Source organism: Acomys minous, assembly GCF_964271855.1.
Source record: "Acomys minous genome assembly, chromosome: 8".
NCBI classification, from domain to species: domain Eukaryota; kingdom Metazoa; phylum Chordata; class Mammalia; order Rodentia; family Muridae; genus Acomys; species Acomys minous.
In genome coordinates, this window is record NC_140489.1 from 87612321 (window position 1) to 87626226 (window position 13906).

Consider the following 13906-nt stretch of genomic DNA (forward strand, 5'->3'; position numbering starts at 1 on the left):
AGAGTAGTATAGAAAGTTCTTAGCTTCTCAACTTTTAAGAATTTTACACAATTTTTAGCAATGTACATAAGCTATGAAAGAAGATTTAAGGCTAATTGTTTTTCCAGTTCTAAGGTGGTTGGTACCTGCATAAAAATATCCAATAGTCAATGTGTAAAATTCAGTGTGCAGCTCCACAGCTTCAGAAGACTGTTCTAAGTATATAGTTCGCTGAAATGTATAGGCTTGCAGGCTGGTTTATTTTGGTGTGTGAAGCTTATTTTTATTTGCAAGGTGTTTTATTTTTTCATTGTAAGGTTTATAAAATTTAAAAACTACTTTCCATGCATTGTGCAAATTGCAGATTTTATGGAATACCCTTTAACACCTCATGATTATTGAAGTTAGTATGTATCCAGGTTGATCATCCACTTTTTATAGACCAGGAAACTAAGGTTCAAAGAAGTTCAAGTGCCTTGTCATATGGTAAAGATGGGACCAGGAACTGAAGGGCTGAGTCCTAATCTAATACAGTGCCTCCATGATGTCCAGGAAGAGACCTTAGACAAGGCTAACAGCATGTCAAAGCAAATTGAATGGGAGAACTTTAATTGAGAGAGGTGTTGGTCCCTTGCCTGGTGTGAAAATGTTCTGAGACACCCACCTTCACCCCACATGGATGCCTCATGCCTCAGATGGTCCTGAACCTTGCATATACTCTATTTTGCTTACACATGCATTCCAGGGATAAGGTTTAATTTCAATATCAGGCACAGTAAGGGATAACACTTGAAACAATATATGTTATAAAATTATTTAAGATCTGTGAATTATTTATTTACGGAACTTTCCATTTAATCTTGGTGAAAGGTAACTGAAACTGCAAAAAGCGAAAGTGTAAATAGAGAGAGACTGCTGTCTACACAGCCTACAGCAGACCTACATACCTGACAGGACCCTCTTCCAGCTAGAGCTCTCTCCCTCACCATCAGAAGCTGCTCAAATACAAGCCATACCCGCCTCTCCATATCTGGCAGATACCACTCCACCAGGAAACTGGAAAATCTAATATCTCAGAAGGCATCTCTGCCGTGCCAAGTGCAAGCCACACACATCCGTAGTTGTTTCTATCCCTTCTTTGATGGTGCGTCCACACACACCGTGGTGAGCCACGGTTTTTGCTCTCGGGAGTCTTGGCATGGAAAAGGACTTGGCAGGTCACAAGTGAAAGATTTCCTGACAATTTGGATTTTCACATAGAAAAGACTTGGGGAAATTCCAAGATGCGGTTCAGAATTAGACCCTCAAAAATCTGATCTGATTCATAAAAGACCGTGGTTAAAAGGGGAACAGTCCTCTTGGTATTATGGTGGGGCGGAGACTCAGAGCATTGTCAAGCTACCAGAATCTATCAACTGTGCTGCCTTCCTCTCCTGAGTGAGCAGAGGTGGTACTTCTGTTGTTGACCTTTGGGGAGGGGGTCATCTCTCGTAATAAGGTGGGCTGACATCAGCCAATGTGTCTTGTTTCTCTTCACTAGCTGATAACAATTGATTGTTCTGTGTGTCAAAACTGCTATCATAACATCCCACAAATTCATCTCTGACTCTTAGATTTTGAAGGGTTGAAAGTAGTGTCATTATTAAAGAAATGCACATGGGCCTGGAGACACAGCTCAGGTGGTTGAGTATTTGCCATGTAAGCATGAAAATCTGAGTGTAATTTGAATAACCCACATGAAAAAGCTGGATGATGGCATGGGCCTAAAATCCCTGTACTGGGGAGACAGAGACAGCCAGATCCCTGGGGCTTCCTGGCCAGCCTAGCCTAGTGGGTGAGCCTCAGGCCAGTGAGAGACCCTGCCTCAAAAACAAGAGAGAAGTGCAGTAAATGAGTAAAGATCTCTAGGATTGAGCACTAACCTCCACACACAAACACATATATGCATGACCCCCACATATGTGAACACACAAATATGCAGACAGAATAAAATGCAAAAGTACAGAAAGATGAAAAAGAAAAAAAACCACATAACTGTATCCAATATGTTCTTTTATGTTTATATTTATTTCATCTGTGTGGTGGTTTGGATGAGAGTGGCTTCCCTAGGCTCATATATTTCAGCGCTTAGTCCTCAGGGAGCGGCACTATTTGAGAAGGAGTAGGAGGTGTGGCCTTGTTGGAGGAGGTGTGTCACTGGGGACGGGCTTTGAGGTTTCAGAAGTCCAAGCCAGGCCCAGTGTTTCTCTCTTTCTGCTGCCTATGGATCCAGATGTAGAACTCGGCTCCTTCTCCAGCGCCATGTCTGCCTGCATGCCACCATGTTCCCCACCATGATGGCAGTGAACTAAACTTCTGAAACTTCAAACAAGCCTCAATCAAGGGCTTTCTTTTTTTATGAGTTGTCTCGAACGTGGCATCTCTTCATAGCAATACAACACTGACTAGGACAATGTGTACGAGTGTTTTGCCTCCATATATGGATATGCACACACATGCCTGATGTCTATGATGATTAGAAGAAAGGGTCAGATCCTCTGAACCTGGAGTTACAGTTGTTTGTGAGCTGCCATGTGGGTATTGGGAACCGAACCCTGGTCCTCTGAAAGAATAACAAGTACTTTAAATCACTAAACCATCTCTCCAGTCCCCCTGATACATTCCTTGGGGTGTAATTAAAGCCACTAGCTTGCCAATCTTTCCAATTAAATGCTTCTGTTAGATATCATTTTTTCCTTTGGTCCAGAAACAAGTAATAGAAGTAATTCCAACCCACCTCCAAATCCAAATTGTGTGGCACCTGGCATCTATCCTCCCAAGATGCCTCAGCCCTGCCTGGCTGCACAATATAGACAATATTTGCCTGGCTCGGGGTATTACACGGACTACCTATGCAAAATTTAGGTTCCCGATCATGCAGCTTTAAGAGGTATGATACTGCCTATGAGCTCGTCTCCCAGAAAGCACATGGGATCTCTAGAGACATTTGAATGGCTCAAAAACATTTTTGAGTCAACACTAAGACTCTGCAAACAAGTGATGGAACCAGAGGCCTGAAACTTGGAAATGTTAAGCCTGAGGCCAACTGACAGCTTGAATAATGGCACCCCTTGATCTTAAGTTGACAGCACTTAGAGAGGCATGCCATGCTACACTTGGAGAGCTGAAACCATCAAACTGAGGGAAATAATTTAAAGCCTTCTATAAGGAGTTGGCATTCAGATTGGCCCTGAATGCCAGAGAGCAACAAAGCAGACACGCCTACAAATGGAAATGCAATTTGTTGAATCACCAGTCCCTGTCTTTGCCAGTTCCTGTGCTTGCCAAGTTTCATTGATAGCTTGGGACACTTAACTTGAACTCTAGCTCTTGAGGATTTTCTGCTTATGATACTACCACTTGCCAAGAAGCTCTTGATCCTGAATCAGGTGCCATCCTGTTTTATAAGTTTAAGATCTAAAAGGGAGAGAGGATTGCTCAGTAGTTAAAGTTCTTGCCATGCAAGTGTAAAGACCTGAGTTTAGATGCCCAGAATCCATATGCAAATGACTCTGGTGTGCATCTAAAATCCCAGCATTCCTATAGTGAGGTGGGAGAAAGTGGCAGGAATCTTCAGAAGTTTTCAGGCCAGCTTGATATATAGAAGGGTGAACTGCAAGAGATCCTGTCTCAAGCAAGGTGGATGATGAGGACCAAACACTCTAGGTTACCAATGACCTCTTTGTGAGCACCTGTACTCACACATGAACATGCAGACACACACACAAAGACAAAAAGAATCAACTGCACACAGGCACACACACATGCCACATGCCACATGCACACACAAAAGACTCGGGAAACATAAGTCACTTTTCAAAACAATATAGGTCTCTAAGATAACTGGAAACCCTGGGATGCTCTCACCTGGCACACAACATGGGTGTATCTGAATAAAAACAGCCCCTGTAGGCCCATAGGGAGTGGCACTGTTAGGAGGTGTGGCCTTGTTGGAGTAGGTGTGGCCTTGTTGGAGGAAGTGTGTCACTAGGGGAGGGCTTTGAGGTTTCAGAAACTCAAGCCAGGCCCAGTGTCATTCTCTCTTCCTGCTGCCTGCCGGTCCAGGGGTAAAACTCTCAGCTCCCTCTCCAGCACCATGTCTGCCTGCATGCCACCGTGCTTCCTGCCATGATGATAATGGCCTAACCATCTGAACTGTAAGACAGACCCAGTTAAATGCTTTCCTTTATAAGAGTTGCCGTGGTCTTGGTGTCTCTTCACAGCAACAAAACCTAAGACAGCGAGTTATGATTCAAAAAAGACTCATAAAATATGCTAAGGCTGCTCTCCCAAGCAGACAGTATCATATGCTTCCTCACTGTTTGTTTGTGTGACTTGCCACTTACACTAATATAAAGGAGAGAAAGTGTCCTGAGCTTTCCTAGACCTTCTGCCTAGGTCTGAAGTAGCATAGACAAACACAAGCAGGAAAGAGGCACAGCAAATGCTCTATCAAAGTTCTAAGTTGTATTAGAGCCTTCAGACACAAAGACCCAAAGACCAGTGAAAGCTGCCTACCTCTGTGCTTCGGCTCTGTGAAAAATGGCCAGCTGTAATATGCGTGGGCCAAAAGCCCTGATCTCAGCTAACAGAGTGGGCAGGGAACCCAGCAAGGCCAGCCAAGCAGACCACTCAGTTCTCTGTGCAGCAGTCCCTTCCCTCTTCTCAGGTGTGCAGCCAGATCTTTCTGGAATGAGGGCTTTGTCACCCACCACCACACAGGGAAGGTGAGAGGTCTTCCTTCTTTTTAGAAATGGAGGTTAGAGTCCTACCTTAGGCTCCGTGGCTTATCTGAAGGAAGGGGGATTCTGTTTCCAGAAGAGGACTTCTGAGTTCCATGACTCACTTCTGGGCAGAATAAGGGATAAGAGGCAAGAGACAACCTGTGGCTGTCTCTAACGCCTCCAAAGCCTCTAGTTCAAAGTACTCAGAGCGCCCAAACTTTATCCTTCAAGGTATTTCCAAGCTTCAGTATTAACATAGCCCTCTAAGTAGATACTGCCAGAAAATTCAGTTTTTATTCCAGTCTTAAATCCGACACCAACAATGCAAGCAACAGTTTTTCAAATAGATAAATAGCACTACATTAAAATGCCAAACTTGTATTTCAAAGGGCACCATCAAGAAAGTAAAAATACAATTCGCAAAAAAAAAAAAAAAGAAAAAGAGAAAATGATGCTAAATAGTATGTTTGATAAGGAACATGTAACCAGGATATACAAAGAACTATTACAGCTCATAAAATGAAAAGCCTGTTCAAAGATAGGGAAAGGACTTGGGCAAATATCCCTTCTCCTGACCAAAAACAAAAACAAAAACCCTTTAGGGGATTCACAAATAGCCAATAAGCATATGGAAAGATAATCAACATCATTATTCATTAGGAAAGTGCAAATCAAACCCACTTCACTTCACACCCACTAAGGTGTGAAGCTGAGTTTTGGCAAGGGTATGGAGAAACTGGAACCATCGTGGTTTGCAAGAGAAGTGTAAAAATGATGCAGCCGCTTTGGAAAGCAGTTTGGCAGTTCAGCAAAAAAAAGTTGAATAGTTACCATGTGACCTGAACATTTTTGCCCTTAGGTATTTACCCAGGTGAGCCAAAATAACATATTTACACAAAAATTTAGACACAAATGTTCAGAGCAGCATTAATCATAACAGCCCCCAAGTGGACGGGCCCAAATGTTCAATCAGCAACAAACAAACAGATAAGCAGAACACTATTCAGCCACAAAAGGGATGGAACTTGGGTACATGCTACAGCATGAGAAAGCCTTAAGAACATTGTGCTAAGTGAAAGAAGCCACACCCCAAATGCCACGTATCATTGCACTTAGATTAACATCAGGAGTGGGAAGGACCCACAGATGTGCAAAGAGGATTAGTGGTTACCTAGGGCCAGGAGGAGAGAAAGACTGGGACCTGGGAGTCCTTGTTGGGTTAAGAAAATGATGACTATACAGCTTGATGGCTATTCAACTCTGTGAATATATTTAAAATAATTGATGCAGGACAAAGTGTCGTATGTCAGTCACCCCAAAACTGATGAGTTCCAGGCGAATTAGAGCTACATGGTGAGACCTTGTCTCAAACAACAACAAAAATCAATTATAAAAATCATTGAATCATGTACTTCAAAAGATTGGCTTTTATGGTATATAACTTGTTTCTCAACAACATGTTATTTAAAAAAAACATAACAGTGTTAGGAAGATAAGGGAAGGGGGAAAGGAAAACAGCTCACGTGTCACTACTGAACATCAGCACACCATGTGTAGTCTATGGATCAAAAGCACACAGGTTGGCAAATTTTAAAGGTAAGCCTTTAAGCAGAGGTAAGCCAGGCCGAGGGGTGCAAACCTGTAGTAGCAGCAAGTTTTACAGGAGGCAGGAGGATTTTGAGTTCAGGGACCATCTGGACTATATAGTGAGTCCAGGCTTTACCTGGGCTGCATAATAGAACTCTGTCTCAAAAAAGTACATGGTAAACATGAAGGAATATTCCAGAAAGAACAGTTTAAAGAGTGTAACAATTGCTTCTGGAAAGCAGCCTTCTAGGAAGAGAGCAGGGCAAAAGATTGTTCCTTTGACTATGAACTTTGGAGAGTTTTTAAAAGCATCCTTTTATATGTTCCTACGTTGCCTTGATATAAGTAAGAACGTTGGGACTGTATGTAGCTCATTTGGTAGAGTGTGCCCGCCTAGCATGCATGAAGCCCTGAGTTTGATCCGAAACACCACATAAACCAGGCTGCCCCCAGGGAAGGTGGAAGCAGGGGGTTCATCAGTTCAAAACCATCCACACACTTGAGCTACGGAATGCAGATATACAAAGCTGGAACTAAGCAGGATGTTTCCTCCTGACGGTTGGTTTTTTATAGCATTGGAAGGTGGTATGCAGGATGCTGAGAAAGGAAAGTCATCAACAGTCTCCTCCAGCTATAAACCATGGAAGCTGTAATGCCAGACTGCCAGACAAGACATGCACCAGGGCAACAGTGGCATGACTGTTTTGAGGGTAAGCAACTCCTTTGTGATGGGATTTAAGGGAAGGAACACATAGTATTCCTGTAAAGCTTGTCAAAAGCCTATGGGGGCAGTCGTAGGCCCTACAGAGAATTTACCACTGATGCTCTGCTGAAAGAACATGGAGTCAAACTTGCTTCTAAGTTTGATGCCTTTACCCTTAGATGAACACTGATTTTAGCCTATGTTGGAGAAGTTTCTTTTTACAGTGGATGATAGTACAGAAACTCAGGACTAGTCAAAGTACAGAGAACTGACTGCTGAATTCCCTTTCCTAAATGAGACATTTATATGATCCATTTCAAGGCTCAGGAAACATAGCAGAAGAGGGGCTCAGAAATATCATTAACAGGTGAGGGAACGCTATGAATTCCTGTCTTCTGCATATGACATGGCCCTTGCTTTCATGAACTCATAAAAGCTGTGGATACCTACAAAAGACCTCAAAAGAAAAAGATTTTTTTTTAAATTTAAGACATGGAAATAGGAGAATAGGAGATTAATTGATAAGAGCTGGGGACTCAGCAAAGACAAGAGGGCGATAAGAGAGGATGAAGTGTGTAAATATATGAATGCATATATGAAATTTTCAAAAATTAAAATATTTTTTTAAACTTAAAGGTTATCCTTGCCCATATAGTGAGTTTGTGGCTAGCCTAGGCTACATGAGATCATGTCTCAAGTTAAGAGAGGGAGAGAAGGAGAGAGAGAGAGAGAGAGAGAGAGAGAGAGAGAACTTTAAATTCTGCTTGAAACTAATATCATAATAGTAAAAACATTCAACTACTGCTGCTTAGGCCTGGCTCCTAGAGTCTTAGGCCCGGGGTTCCTGATGGTGAGCAATACCTGTTAAAGATTATGACAACTGTAAAGAGTCCCAGAACAACACTTCCCATGTGCCCCACGGCAGTGCGGCTCGCTTTGATTTCTCCTCCAAAGGAGAGCTCTGCAGCCCCTGGGAATCTGAAGGTAAGTAGCATGGAGTCAACTTAATGTTTTACCTCAAGAATGGTTAGCTAATGATTAGTTGAAACCCTGGCTTCTAAAAGCCAGACAGCTCTGGGCTGTAACAGGCGAAGTCATCCCATGGCTATAGCACATGTCTATTCTGAATTAGAAAAAAAACAAAAAACAAAAATCTAGATTGTCTTATGTGAATGACTGTTTTGCCTGCATACATATATGTGCAGCACATGTATGCCTGCTGCCTGTAGTGGTCAGAAGAGGACATGGAATTCCCTGGAACTGGAGTTATAAGTCATAAGCCATCATGTGGGTAGTTGTGAGCCATGTGGGTGCTGAGAATCAAACCCCAGTCCTCTGCAAACGCAGCAAGTGTGCTAAACCAGTGGGCCATCTCCCCAGCCCTGACTTTACAGATTTCTGAGGCTTCATTCTTTACCTGTAAAGGGAACTGTTAAAATTCCAGCCACCATTAAGACTGGGTAAGAGGTGAGGTGTGTGAGAGAGAGCTTGAGAAGCATCCTCTCCTTTCTGCTCATAAATGTGTCCAACGCCAATGGGATGATCAGGCTGGAGAGGGAGGAAGATGGGAGGGAAAGGGGAAAGAGGAGGAAGTCCTTCTGAGGCACAGGTGTTGAGCTGGGATGTCATTCAGTGGGTAGAGAAAAATACTTCCCCATGCACAAAGCTGTGTGTTCCCCCAGTACCACATACACCAGACACAGTGGGGCATGCCTATAGTCCCAGCACTCAAGGTGTGGAGGCAGGAGAATCAGGGCATTCAAATCCAGCCTGAGAAACCTGTCTGCAAACAAAAACAAAGCAAAGCAAAACAAAACAAAAAACTCAAAAGGCATATACAACCAGTATGATTATTTTATTCTTTAAATGTTTTTGTCCTGCAAAAGAATTTTGGCCCACAGATTGGAGCTGAACTACTTACTACTCTAGTCAAGAGAAATTTTCAGAGAATTAATTTAGGTCAGCTCTAGGGCCCTCACAATGCCTCTACCACTGTCAATACAAAATGTCATTGAGGAGAAGGCGCCATCTCCTCCAGTTTCCCCCCCCCCCCCCGCCCCCATAGCACCCCTGGCTCCAGGGAAGCATACGCAGAGACTAGGACAGTACAAAGCTCTGTCTTTTAGATGCAAGTTTCTTCTGCACATTGCCTTGGGCAACCTCTTCAAGCTTGATTTCTCATCTGTAAACTTAAGACATTGTATGGGGGCTGAGATTGTAGCTCAGCTAATAGAGACCTTGCTTAGTATGTATAAAGCACAATCCCTAGTGACAGACAGACACATAGACAGACAAACACACACAATTTAAAAATTTTAAAGACATTGCATAATCATACCAAATTCTTCATCAATCCTTGCTGGGTACTATGCCCTGGACTAAATGATACATTGTATGAACAATATCAATCACATCTAAACTATTTAATAAATAGTCATCCTTTCCCAACGAGAGAGAGAGAGAGAGAGAGAGAGAGAGAGAGAGAGAGAGAGAGAGAATGTGTGTGTGTGTGTGTGTGTGTGTGTGTGTGTGTGTGTGGCGCACGCGCATGTGCATGCACACACACATGTGGGCTGGGATTAAAGCTAACATCTTAGGCCTGTGGCAAGTGCTCCACCATGAGCCCCTGCCCTCCTGCCTTGTTACTAAGTGGGTCTCAGCTGCAGGCTCTCCTTCCTTGACAAAGGAATATCTGAAATATCTTCCCAGGCACGCCTCTGCGTCGTTGCCAGCTCTTTCTTCCAGCTTTAAGGGCTGTTTGGTCATCTATCCAGATAACATCCTTCTCCAGTAATGATCTAGACAGCCCCGTTGCCCCCACCCTCGCCTGCACTTCAATAATCTAGAAGAGAGCAGCTATAATGTAAATATTCCTTCCCTTCCCTTTGCCCTCCCGCAGGAATCTTAACATTTACTCCAGATAGATTCTTTGTAGGTCAGAGCAGGAGGTTGCAGCCTTCTATTTTGCAGTTGGACTAGAGCAATCCTCAGCATGTTTTTACGCTTTTATTTCACACACGTCTGTCTGTCATATATAAAACTCTGTTGTGTGAGCTGAGCATGGTGACAAGTGCCTATATCCCCAGGTAGTGGGGGGCCTGGGGCAGGCAGATTCTAAGTTCAAGGCTCTGCAGTGGGATGGAGATGTGGGTGGGGTAGCTTGAGAGTCCCCAACACAATAGCAGCTTGGCAGAGGCACAGGTGAGGTGCATACGGGCTGAGAGCTGATGGTGGCTTTCCTCAATCCAAGCTCAAGCCTTTTTCCTTTCCTTTAAAAGCAGAACCAAGGAGGATGGGGTTACCTGAGTCAAACAGATAACCATCTCATTCATCTTGGCCATGTAAACATAGACCTGAATTACTCAAGTCAGCAAAATTCTTGCATATCTCTTCCACAGTAGCCACAAAGACCAGGCTGAGCAGCTACGTCACCCGTGAGCATAGCCCTGTTTACAAAGGCCTCTCAACCTGGGCAGATGGGTCTCTCACTGTCTGTCATATAAATAGCTACAGATGAAAAGGCGTCCTCCATGCTTCTGTAGCTGTCAAAGGTAGAGGCTAGCCGGTATCTTAATTCCCATTATTGTGCTTTGTAAATTGCTACAATTGTTTAATTCCCTGACTTGTGAATTGCTGATTGTTTATTTCCTTTCTTTTCTTTCTTTTTTTTGGGGGGGGGGGGGCAGGGTTGTTGTTGTTTGTTTGTTTTACATCAGGAGCTTTTGTACACACATCATTTTCCGCTTTAGATTTGTGGAGGCCACGGGGTCAAATCGTGCTCAAAAAATGATGTTGAATGCAGTTCAGACCATAAGCTGCTCATCTTTCAGCCAAGAGATCACCAGCCTTGGAAGAGTCAGAAGTATACCACCCCCCGTGAGGAGGGGGAATGCTGTCACCAGGCTCCCACAGATGAAGAGCTTAACTATAACCTATCAAGGTGACCAGCTGCTGTGGAGTCAATTTGGTTATTATTCAGTTAGAGTGCTGTTTTTACATTATGACATCATCTCTATTTTCAGTCACTTTCCTGCTATGGTATGTTCCTGGGTGTCAGTGGCCATTTGACTTTGTGATTACTTCTTGTAATGCAATCACGATCACCTACTGGAATGTCAAAAGGCAAATATTTAAGCTCTGTTTACCAAATGGCCCTTGTTTTTAAATGGGTAGTTTTGGGTTATTCTGTATGAATAAAAATGACAGGGACAAAAGAGCCGTGCAATTGATGCCAGTAATTAGCATGAAAGAGTCAGTGACTAACACTTAGGAGGGTTATGCCCTTGGAGTTCAGTGTCAGTAAGAGGGACAAGGTGACGACATTCCCAATATGTGTGTATTCTAAGAGTCAAAGCCAAAGATGGCTCTACATGAAGGCTTTGCATTCTGTCATTTAAGATGAATTTACTGGGGTTTGAGGATGGCTGTATTGATAATGTGCTTGCTATCCAAACACACTGACCTGGCTTTGAGCCCCAACACCCAGGTGTGACGTTGCATTTGCAATCCCAGCTCTGGGAAGGCCGAGACATGCAGATCTCTGGGGCATAATGGCCAGCCAGCCTATTCTAAATGGTGAGCTCCAGGCTACTGATAGGCACTCTTTCAAAAAAATAAGGCATCCCCAAGAACCACAGACTATTTAACAAGACCCCCAATACCAGGCATGAGAAGCCCTCTTTTGAGTTGTTGGCCAAGATTGTCCCAGAGACTCCTTTATTTCCTCCCAGAGGTAGAGGTTAAGTCCCCATTGCTGTAACTGACCTGAAAGCCTCCTCCCTGAGAACCAGCATTCATGGTACCAGAAAGCACCATAAAAGCTTCCAAATGAGAAAAACAACCAAGAGTATTAACCATCTATGGCACCTATGAACCACACAATGACCGGCATGGTACAATAACCCTAAGAATGCAGTAGTGGCACACACTCCTTGGCGGTAACCAACAACTCTATAATTAGACTTTGGACCCATTCAACATCTCTAACAATATTCTAAATAGTTATCCTTACACTCACAAGTAAATGTAGTCCTCATACCTCATCAGGAAGACTTCTCTTTACAACAGATGGAGACCATGAAAGGAAACTAAAACCAATCAGAATGCAGTCATGGAGCCAATTTCCAATGGGTAAATCTACAACACATCTGCATCTGAGGCTCAAGGAGCACTGTGGAAGGGGAGGGGCCAGGAAAACTGTTAGAGTCAGAGGAACAGAAGTTTGATGTTGTAAGAGTGAGTCTCCCAGGAATGTCAGAGGCTACACGCATAAAGTCTCACCAACATGGCTGCCTAAACACGAGCTGATCCAGGACAACAACAGACATGTTGACATGAAGCAGAGGAAGCTCAAGAGCCTCAGCTCCAGACAAAGCTCCACAAGCAACGGAGGAATAGTGAGGGTGCAAGAAATAGTCTTCCCCAGGGAAGAGCACATCAGTTGGTTAACAAACACCACGTGGTCAGCCCAGGACACATGCAAGCAAGTGATATACATTGTAATTAGGTGTTTAGGTGTGTATAGTGTATTTAGGCATACACACTCACAGTGTGTGTGTGTGTGTGTATGTGTGTGTGTGTGTGTGTAACAATAATTAAAGAAAATCAGCCATGAAGTTGAAAGAAAACAAGGAGAAGTACATGAAAGGGGTTAAAGACAAAAAAAAAAAAGGAAATTATGTAACTATGTCATAATCTCAAAAACTTTATATTTAATAATTTTTAAAAATCCGTGGCACCTGAGGAACAACACGCAAGGGTTGACTTCTGGCTTCCACAGGCACATACTTACACAAACACTTGTGCATACTAAATGTGTGTGTGTGTGTGTGTGTGTGTGAGAGAGAGAGAGAGAGAGAGAGAGAGAGAGAGGATGAATGCATGAATGAATGAATGAATGAATGAGTGAGATGAATTTGCTCCCCACTGCCCCCTTCAGACTGTTCTATAACTTTATTATCTTCCCTGTCCTGAGAAGTTAAAGCAAGCCGACCTTTTCCTCTCAGTCTGAACATGTAACATGGCACCGAATGGTCTTCTCAACAAACCCTGATTTGGCCTTTTTATTTGGCCTTATTTAGGAAAGAAAAAAATGCATGAGAAATTGGAGAGGCAGAAGTCACTGTTAAGAGAAAAAAAATGGAAACTTTTGAAGATCTAAACATACCAGGGGCATTTGTAATTCAGATCTTTAGGGTAAAAGTCCCATTTTACAGAAGAGGAAAATGACCTTTAATAGGTTATTTCCAGAGTTTTCCAGAGCATAACCAGCAGATCTGGTATTTAAAACCCCAATGACTTTGAAGCTCATGCGACACTATCCTTCAGAGCTGCCTCCTGCCTCCCACCCCTGCCCTCCGGAAGCCTTCCCAGATGGCAGCATATTGCCACCATTGCTTTTAGGCCTCCAGGGAGGTCTTGAGAAATCAATGGAAGTGACTTTGTATATCTATCAAGGCCTTTAAGTAGCAGAGCATGGGAACCCCATGCTTTCTGGTTCTCTCAAAATCCTCGCCCGGCCTGAGACTGCCTGGCCTTCCATCCTGTTCTACTCTGAGGTATACAGGGAGCTTGGCTGGGTTGAGATCAGGCACTGGTGGGTGGAGTCTTTACTTTTCCATAGCTGTGATTAAACACTGTGACTAATGGGAGAGTTTATTTTGGTTTAAGAAAGCCGGGTGTGATGGAGCACACCTTTAATCACAGCACTCCGGAGGCAGATGAGCATCCATGATGGTGGGAAACATGGCAGCAAGCGGCAAGCATGCTGCTGGAAGCCGAGCAGCCACATCTTCAGCCGTAACCATGAAGCAGAGAGAACAAACTGGAAGTGGGTCAAGGCTATGAAACCCCAAAACCAGCCCTCCAGCGGGGC

At 43.6% G+C, this 13906-nt stretch overlaps 1 long non-coding RNA gene across 1 annotated transcript in view; it reads left to right on the forward strand.

The window, feature by feature from the left end:
• Positions 1 to 12697, forward strand: part of LOC311603229 — a 42179-nt gene extending 29482 nt beyond the window's left edge. The window contains exons 2-3 of the long non-coding RNA XR_014781006.1: positions 6903 to 7039; positions 10863 to 12697. This is a non-coding gene — a long non-coding RNA (uncharacterized lncRNA). The remainder of the gene's footprint in view (positions 1 to 6902; positions 7040 to 10862) is intronic.
• The last annotated feature ends 1209 nt before the right edge of the window (positions 12698 to 13906 follow it).